At 39.4% G+C, this 7,604-nt stretch overlaps 1 protein-coding gene across 1 annotated transcript in view; it reads right to left on the reverse strand.

The window, feature by feature from the left end:
• The window catches only part of nudt14 (nudix (nucleoside diphosphate linked moiety X)-type motif 14), a 19,988-nt gene that overhangs the window by 8,945 nt on the left and 3,439 nt on the right, over nt 1–7,604 (reverse strand). The gene's annotated exons all lie outside the window — the stretch shown is intronic.

The following is a 7,604-nucleotide window of genomic DNA, read 5'->3' on the forward strand; positions in this document are numbered from 1 at the left end:
GGGGAATGTTGTTTTGTTTTCCCTTAACCTAGAATGAGAATAACATTTATCCTACAAGGATAACTGCCTTCCATGGTGAGTGCCGCCATGTGGTGTTGGAAGACGGACAATCAAACACATGGCTCTAAGATAAGGGGCATTAGGGGCATTTATGTTTTTCACGCTTTTTACAGCCACCGTAGCTAGTAGTGCTTGGAAGGGGGGGTGATGCGAATGAGTTGCTATCTGCAACTAGTTCAGAAAAAAGCAAGTGAAAGAAAAATGCAAACGGTTATAATAAATACTTGAATAATATTTTGAAGAGTAGCCAAAATCTTTCATAAGTTATAGCAATGTGTGTTTTCCCTATGAAATATACAGTTGATATCACCGTGGCAGATACGGTAACTTGCCAAATTCCATACACAATTTAGAGCAAACATATGCCGATTAGGACAAAATGTCAAAAAACAAACCTAGGAACTGTGGAGGATTTTTGGATTCTAACACAGTGACTTTCTTATGCATCCTCTGTCAGAAAAGGAAATAGTCCACACTGTTATGGAGTTTATACATATGTATATATAGAACAAAGTGCAGTTGCAGGGAGAGATTCCTGATGACGAAACACTAAAACATGTCCTGTAGTTAATCAAATTAAGTGACAGAAGTTACTAAGTGTTTATATGGCCTTTGGTCACATCAACAGGATGTGCAGCTGAACACTCCTTCAGTAACTTTCCAGCAGCGTAATGACAAACAAACTGGCAAGGCAGGTGTGCAACCAGAACAGAAGAGATAATCAGAAATATTCTGGCATACAGAGATCTTAAATATGTGGGCAGTGACACGCACATTGTCTGATTGTTGTTTCATCACTTTTCAGTAAGCATAAAGAGACAATAAGGCAACCCTCCTTAACCCGCCTAGTTCATTTCGAGGTTATTTTCATTCATGCCAGGTGAAGCGAGGAAAGGTATTTGCAGTTCAGGGTGCCACACCGGATGATGGGACATTAAAATGATTTGGACTTAATCACTTAATTTCACGAGAAGTCAACAAATACTTCTCATCCACTGATGAATAAGTGCAGCTGTGGCTCAGTCTGCACAAAGAGCTGACAAGAGATTGCAAAACGCAACCCTCTCGCCTCACCCTCCCTTTTCAAGCACAAAAGGAGAAACTGCGGCGGCCACGAAAAGAACGCAAAACCACCCTTATCTAGAGCCAGTGTTTGTCCGTTCTGGGCTGGCTGTAGACATGGCAGTTCAACGTGGCCCGTGTATTTCACCTAGAGCTAGACTGATAAATCGGCCAGGCTGAGATATGGAACGATATTGGCCTACTGCATCGGTATCCTTGTGTCGGCCTACTAGTAATTAGAAACTGCAGTACAAAAATGCAAAAACATGTCTGAAGTCATTGGATCATGGATTGGGGCTTGTTTTACTGAGTCCTTAGTAGCTGTATATCTCCGCATTATAACATTTGTATTTTAAAGCTCGACTTCATGATGCAGCCGCTTTTCGCATTATTGTAAAACATAAATTGATCAATTGAACCAATTTATCGCCCAGCTCTAATAATTTGCAGATATTTAACCAATGTGTGTTTAGAAGAGTACACAGTAAAGCAGCTGAAAACAGTCCCCGACAAATTCCTCCTGTTTAAGTAACATTTGCTACAAACTGCAAATCAGCAAATATATGTGAATTAAACTGAAACATAAGCTAAGCATATATTCCTCTCTCCACATTACATTGCTGAAGAAATATGGTAAAGTTGGCCTACATTTTCTATGCCCGAGGAAATCTGGCCTTGATTCAAATTTAGGCTACACCTCCTCTCCACCCACAAGCACAAGGGTTGACAGCTTTAGTAGAACAGGCTTATTTCAGCTACAATAGATGTGCCTTCTTGTGTGCGAGTGTGGCGGTGCAGTTTCAGTACCACCCAAGAAATGGGAGGAGGTGAAATGGCAAGCTAATTGCACTGAATCCGACATGATAAAACTACTGTTGTGGCAACAGGATTTGAGTTAGGATGTGTCACTATGCTAGAGATGTACTGAACTGTACTGATCTGGGATGTGCTACTTTAATATTTCTATCTAAAAAGGGAACAACAACAAGTATTTTGGATTCTAAAAAACTCACACACCTCAAAAACTTAATAAACTCTTCTATCGCATACTTGGTGTTAACCTCTGATATATCCGGTAAGGCAGACACATGATCAGCTCCTTCTATCTACATCAGGCTAACCTCATGTTGTCATATGATAACTAATACCTCTATTCAACAGGTGATAATAGCATAATACTGAAGAATCCGCCACAATGCTGCTTTGCCTAATTTATCATGAAAACCTTTACTTCATCATTCATCCATAGAAAACACTTTCAGCCCGGCTCCTAATCTACAATAAAGTCCTCAAATTCATCTCAACAAAACGGTCAAACGACTGGTGCGTGACCCAACAGGTCACGGCCACAGGGCCTCAATGTGAAGCCAAGCTAGCATAATGCCATTCATGCATCATTAACTACCATGTTGTGGTGTGAAATGAGAGCATGAAGCCTACGTTTCTGTAGGTTTGGTTACGCTACTGCTGTAACAGCTATTGTGTCAGATATATGATGGAGGCTTACTGTACTTAAATTTAAATACTGAGCCAAGAAAATCCAAACTACTGACTGGAACCTAAATAGCCATCATTTATATCCCACGTATTTACAAATGTAGCAAATTCCACTTTAGCTGAAATGAGATGAATTGTTGATATTGAATAAACATATAAAAGGTTCAGTGACTGTTCCTCACCAACCATCCTGTCTTGTTACTATATTGTTCTAACCAATGTTAGATTATGCAAGCGCTTCGCGAAGTGGTCAGGTTCTTCACACTACCTGTACGAAGCACTTCTCCCTTCAATACAATGCGTTCTGAAATCTTTCCACCCTAACCCTCATGTATTGCTTTCTATTAGTTAATAGATTAATAAAATTCCATCTCAACATCAAATAATTCTGGTGTAAGATAAACCGATACATATTCAGATTGTAATGCTGCATCGGAACTAATGGACGCATTCAACATGACTTTTCTACTTACTATCCAGTGTGCTACAAACAAGCTCCAGATAATGTTCCGCAAACAATTGCAGATTGCACCAGACCAACTGTGATCTCAATTGCATCAACCGTGACTCATCACAAAGGTAAGAACATTCACTGGTTTGACGAGGCCTTTCCAATCGCAACCCCAGAACTTTCTGGACATTAACTGGATGCACAGCTCATCCAAGAACCAGAGCTCCAAATGTTGGACTGGCATTCAACCAGGACCATGTGTAGGCCATTTAGATGGCAACCTAGCGTAGTTTCAAGCTTGCAATTAACCTGAACACCACTGGCACACTGTCTGTGTGAGATACTATCTGTACTGTACGCAAGAAATATGATGGCCGCGTGAACTTGGTTAGTAACATACTAAAGGCCCCCATCTAGAGCAGGTTTGTTTGTCCGCTGTTCTGGGCTACTGTAGAAACTTGTGGTTCAACACATAGAGCTCCAATCGAAAGGCCGACCCCGCGGCATCTGTAGATAAAAACGGCTCATTCTAAAGTAACAAAAACACAATAATTCCTATATTCAGGTGCTTATACACTAATGAAAACATACCTATGAATATTATATTACATTTCTGCCACAGATCATTCTAAATGTGACACACTGGATCTTTAAACAGACTTTAATAGACTAATGGGTAATGTCAGATTGAGCCCCTGTGTGAATAGAGCAGGTAATTGTCTGGAGAATTCACAGCAAGCAACTGGGCATGTTGATGACGTTGCTAATGTACAAGTGCTTTATACTCTTTTCTCCTCATTGAATTTTAGTCAACGAGAATTTGAATTTAGTCCATCCATATTCGGTTTGAACTGTCCACAAGCCGACACTGCAGGCTCATAATGCATGGATTCATACACTAAGACCTAAAAACAAAATTGATACCACTTATCCATTCTCTCGCTGTAGGCCATTAGTAAAGCGTTGACATCCCCACTGGTGAGGCCTGTCACGAAAGATGCTCAGCCGGCCCTGCAGACAGTCTCCGGGTGTAATTACTTCTTGACACAAAGTGTGCGAGTGTTTTACACGCCATCATTCCTCCTTGAGGCCAAGCCAGCCGCACCCCGCTCACTTTTCCCTGGTGCAAGCAAAACTAGTGTGAGGTGTGTGTGTGTAATAAATCACTTGTCGTGACTGAGGCGGAGACGCACTTCTTGTGGCTGGCTGCTTTGTAAAGTGTGCTTATTGAATAATGTATGAGACAGAGCATTTTTCCTGTCAATGAACCTTTTACAGGTAAATTGTGGAGTAATTGCATGGGTAAACGTAGGCTATCAACACTGATGTACAGTAGGACTGTCCCATCTCTGAACCAAATCCAAGTTATTAAATACTGAATCGATGCCACTGAAGTCTATATTTTACTATATAATACTGCTGCACAGTGCTTAACTGTGCGTTATACTTGGCATTGGAGCTAGAATAACTAGTGAAGCCAGGTGCCTTCATTTATGAGATATTCTAATCCTTCTTTTGTTGACATTTAAGAAGTAGCTGTTCTAATAAATGTTTGGTTAAGAATTTAGAAATATAAAAGTATAGAAAAATATATGGTTTGGGGTTCTGAAAAGCTAGAGGGCAATCATCTGCAAAAACTTGACAATTCCCATAACTCATTCAAAAGCTACTGAATCTTGCTTCACCCCCATAAATTGAGAGATTTACTGCCCGTCAACAGTTGGTTGTTGCTGGAGCACTTCTCTCCAAATCTGAACAAAACCAGGTGACTCTGGATGTGAGTTTACCAGAGGCTACTGTTAACATGTCAGCGAAGAAGACCCAACATGTGAGGAAGAAAACTTTGAAGTTATGGGGACGTGCAGTGAAAAAACCCAAGCCTAGTGTGCATGGCCAAAGCTGAGGAAAGAAAATGATCAAATTTGGCCAACTCAAAATGGACGTAGTGTGAGAATACTTTACAGCACAAACAGGAAAAGTGCGCTGTCCTTCCAGTTTAAATGAGAGCACCAGATTTCAGAAACTTCTGATAAGAGCAGATGGGGGGTTACGTGAAAAGCTGATAATAAAATTCACTTCCAAGAAGGTCTATCTATTGAGAATAATGAGAAAAAGAAGTAACTCATCAAGAGTGATTACAGAGAGGGGAAACAAGTCAGAACAATGTCTTTCCAACAGGAAGTTGCAGGATTGAGGAAATGTGGTCTTATTTTTAAAAAACACCAGCACCAACAATACCAGTAACAGCAGTTGGAAACTAAGTGGAAGACTAACAACCATCTTAATTACGATCTGGTTTGTTTACAGTAATAATGTCTAAAATTCACAATTAATTCGGCAATGACTGATCAAACAATCAAACAACAAAGAGATGACACATTTCTTTTCCAGCAACCACATACTGTAAAACTACTCAGCATGAATGCATCACACACACACACACCGCACCACAACAACAACCACAGATGGTGGGTTCCTATTAGGCCACTGCTGGAGATAGAGGGGTCGGACGCTGTAATGGCCCAGGGATGAGAATCGTGCCGCTGGAGTTACCCCGACGAGAGATTAGCCCATGGGGAGATGGAAGAGAGATTAGACAGGACAAAGAAGAGAGGCACGATGAGGAGAGAGGAAGGAGAGAACAGGCATAGGGACTTGAATTAAATTGGGTCCCCCACTCTGTAAATTTAGATAGCAGTCGAAAGAAAGTGAAAGCAGAAACTATCCTGTGGAATGGTTTAAAATGTACCGGCTGGATTTTGGCGTCTCCGGACCCATACCCCCTAACAATCAACCCCCATATACTTTTATTGTGTTATAAAAGTCTAATTGTCCCTCTACTCAACACACACACCACCAACATTCACCACAAATTCGCAATGACATATAAAGCGGCAGTGCAAGCAGAAAGAAAAGAAGAAAAAAAAATCATCTACCATCCTCAAGTACAATAGCACTCTTTGAATCTCAACATGTGCTCTCCAGTTTTTTTCCTGGTTTTAGCTTCAGTCTGTGTCTTCAAACCAGGCTCAACAAAAGGCATCAGGGGCTATCATACACCTATTACAACCAGTGAACTAATGATTAGCGGAGTTTAAAAATGGCAGTGACAAAAGAATCTGCACCTGCATGAAGTGACAGACCATTAATGATGAAATTACAGATCTGCAGCATTAAAACAAACCTGCAGAGCGGTTCCTAGCCTGAGTGCCAAATCCAGTGTCAAGGACGCACTCTCTTCAAGTACACACCCATGTGACTGTGTCCTCCAGTGAAATCCACAGAAAGCATATAAACTTCAACTCAAATCAAGTCAGTTTACATGTTAGTGTCCGTCCGATGCGAACTGACTACGCAGAGGAATTGACCACAGCCTATTTCTGGTTTAACTTAATTCACACAGACTTTAAAAAAGGTCCAGTGTTTAACAGTTGGGATGAGCTACTGGAATAAAAAAATATGTATGTATATATAAATATCTATTACAAAATAGAATAAAAAATATATTTTCGTCAGTGTATAATCACCTGAAAATAAGAATGGTTATTTATTTTAGTTTTTATCTACAAAAGGAGCAGGTCTTCCATGGAGCCATGTTTAACCACCATGTTTCCACAGCAGTTCAGAACAAACTTTTGCGTTTTGAAACTTCTTGGGGACTCCTTTTCTCTGGTTTAAACAAGTTTAAATTGAATATATGTGGCTTTTGTACTGTTGGCCAGAGAAATCTTCATCTTGAGCTCGAGAAAACTGTAATGGGAATTTTTGAAATTTCATAGACTAATATTTAATAGATTGCCTCCTTATGCCTCATACTTTGGTTTTCAAAAGCCTGTTTGTTGATGCTATGTGTCAATGTCTTATTTTGTGTTCTTTAATATGAGTCAATATTAATGTATACCATTATGGCAAGGAATGATCACACTGATGTTTCATTCACTGTTGAAGCATAATTCGGGAATTTAGTGTAATAAACAAATCTTTGTCATTACATCAATGTAAATATGTAAGTTTTATTATTGTAATGCAGCTTAAAATTTCTTCTTTTTTTTCCCCTTTTATTTTTAGACCACTTCAGAGTTCTTTATGACTTGAAGTATTTTGACTTTAAATAATGATTTGAACAAACATTCAAATACAAGACATGTGTTGTTTGTGTTTTAAAATTCTCTAGAGACCCCCACTGCAAAAAACATATCAAAGTCACGGATGATTTTCCTGAATGAAAACAATGTGATGATGAAAGTTACTATTTATAAGTCATGTGACAACTTTGAAGTAAAAAAATTCAACTTTAGTTCAGGTAACTCATGTTTTAAAGGCAGCAGGGAAACTTCTGTTTTTAGGTCGAACCAGATGTTTTACAGTGTGTGTTCCACTTTTAATCATTACTTTAGACAAAAATGTTCACTGGATAAAACAAAACCTTTTAATAGAGTTTTGTCCCACACATTATTGCCCTGGCATATATCAAAGTTTTAAAACAAGCACACAATCCTTCTCTCCGCCTACAGAACATACATGCAATTTTACT

The sequence above is a fragment of the Morone saxatilis genome, unplaced genomic scaffold, assembly GCF_004916995.1.
Source record: "Morone saxatilis isolate NCDOM2014 unplaced genomic scaffold, NCSU_SB_2.0 Contig7, whole genome shotgun sequence".
Taxonomy (NCBI): Eukaryota; Metazoa; Chordata; class Actinopteri; family Moronidae; genus Morone; species Morone saxatilis.